Source organism: Lissotriton vulgaris, unplaced genomic scaffold (genome assembly GCF_964263255.1).
Source record: "Lissotriton vulgaris unplaced genomic scaffold, aLisVul1.2 SCAFFOLD_394, whole genome shotgun sequence".
Lineage (NCBI taxonomy): Eukaryota > Metazoa > Chordata > Amphibia > Caudata > Salamandridae > Lissotriton > Lissotriton vulgaris.
The window spans coordinates 588,031-590,581 of NW_028255035.1; positions in this window are offsets into that span (position 1 = coordinate 588,031).

The following is a 2,551-nucleotide window of genomic DNA, read 5'->3' on the forward strand; positions in this document are numbered from 1 at the left end:
TCGAACCTCTTCCTTTTTCTTTGCCCAGCTAGTTTTCCATGTTTCTAGTTCCCCCCATTTTTGCAATAATGTCATCAGCTCTCTGATTTGTACCTTTTTACCTGACACATTCATATTTTCTAATTCGCTGTCGGAAAATTCAACTCGATATGGTCTTTGTAATACTTTAGATTTGTCAATATCAATTCCCATACTAGCTGCTGTGTCCATTAATTTTTCATGAAACACTTTTGTATTTCTGGTAATGCTTTTACATATAAATAATAATTAATCTGCACTAAATGTATTTAACCTTTCCAATCCCACATTCCCAGCCATCATTTCCTCTAAATCAATTCTTAATTTGTATATATCTAATGGCTTCGGCTGCGATTCTCTATTTCTCGTGCCCATCTTTCTATTACCTCCGGTGGCACTTCTTGTACCTGAGGATGTTTCCATCTGTACTTCTCTCAAATTTTGAGGTGTGCTTTTCCTAATTGAACTACTCTCTGGTTCTCTTATTGGTAAACAGTGTAAACAAATTGGCAAATTGTCGACATAAATCAAGAGAGAAAAGTAATTAAGACACCAAACTAATTAGTTAAAAAAATATAAAGTATCATTTAATTGATTGACATATGTTCAAATTTTAAAAACAGTTAATAAAATACAAAAATTACACACAATAAATCTGTTACACAAAACAACCAAATAATTGTAAACACAATATTTCTCTTAAAAAATTCCTGTAATCATAACATATATTTCTTTCTCAGCAACGGCTGCGGGACGCCAGCAGTCTTTACCAGCGCGGGTCCCACAGGTTGCATTGAACGGACAAATCAGTACCGTCAAGATTCTAACACGACAGGACCTATTAACCCTTAATCTAACTGCTAGCGGCACACCTTTACAACGAAACGTTTGAAAGGAATCAAGCGTCAATGGGTCTCGCCACGCCACAATTTTGAGACTATTTTCTCAACTCGAGGCAGAACAGGGATACAACAAGTTTAACCTTGAATATCGAGATTCTCTGTTACATCAATTGCACAACGAGCCTCTAGTTATCAGCTTTTTCCGGTTTTTTAAAAAAAATGGAGGCATTACTAACCAGATAGGAATATCCTCTATCTGCACTTCAAACACAAAGAATTCGTCCCTAATAAAGAAAGTAATCATTGATGATATTTGAAACCCATACTGTTTCCTCAAGACTCTGACTGATAAAAGCAGTATCCACTTCACTTACTAATTTTCCTTCTGTTGATAATAGTGTGGTTCCTGAAGAAGGCGTTCCTAACAACGCCGAAACGCGCGTCGAACAATACCACCTGTTTGCCACAAAATATATGTTATGATTACAGGAATTTTTTAAGAGAAATATTGTGTTTACAATTATTTGGTTGTTTTGTGTAACAGATTTATTGTGTGTAATTTTTGTATTTTATTAACTGTTTTTAAAATTTGAACATATGTCAATCAATTAAATGATACTTTATATTTTTTTAACTAATTAGTTTGGTGTCTTAATTACTTTTCTCTCTTGATTTATGTCGACAATTTGCCAATTTATTTACACTGTTTATTTCCCTGTACTGTGAACTTTGGTTTCCGAACAGGGGGTCCTTGTTATTTACATCTCTTATTGGTAAATCCATTAAGGAGATTACAGTCTCACATTCACTTGCCTGGTCATCTATTATCATAGGTTCTTTTCTTGGCTGTACTACCAGTGTAGTCAAAACAGGATTTTTAGGTCTAGCTTGTTTGTCTCCGTACAAAGGAACAACTGGACCAATGGTTACTGGTATTGTTAAGGCTTCGGGACTTGTATTTAATTGGGAAATTTTCTGAATTAATTCACTTATTTAATGCTTCTCTTTCTCTATCTTGTAATGCCCTTTCTATTGAGGCTTCATGTACTACTTGAGGAATCAGAGGTGGTTTCAGAAATGGTGCATTTGGATTTACTGTGCTTGGTTACTCATTATAAGGTGGTGGATTTTTCATTAATAAATCCTTCAAATAATCATCATCTGACTCACCACTAGTCATTAAATGTTTTGTTTTCTCAGTCCTTTTACTTGCAGTAGGTTTTTTAAAGTTAACACAGGATATAGTCCTTCCACTATCATATTCTGTTGCCATTGTTTTATTTGTTTATCTCTAGTTTCTCATGGATACTTAGGGTAGAATTTACTCAACCCTTTGTCACTTCTGGGTCTGTCTCGCTCAAAAGCTTCAATCTCCCATTCTTCTAATGCCTCATACTGCGTTAATCTAGGTCTAGGATTTAAATCATTCATTTGTGTTCTTAAATTGAACAGAACTCTGCCATTAAAAGTACCATTTTGGGGAAAGGCCAAAACTCCGTCATCTTTGGTGTATTCCACCCAGTTTTCTAACCATACACAAGTGTGGTAGCCTCTGTCAAACATCATATATGATGCAGGAGTATTCAGTGGTGTTATAATAATTCCTTCTCTAGTTTTAATTGGTTTATCCTTTTTAAATAAATTCTTAACTCTATTTGTACGAATTACATTTTACTTTCACCTCCGTACAT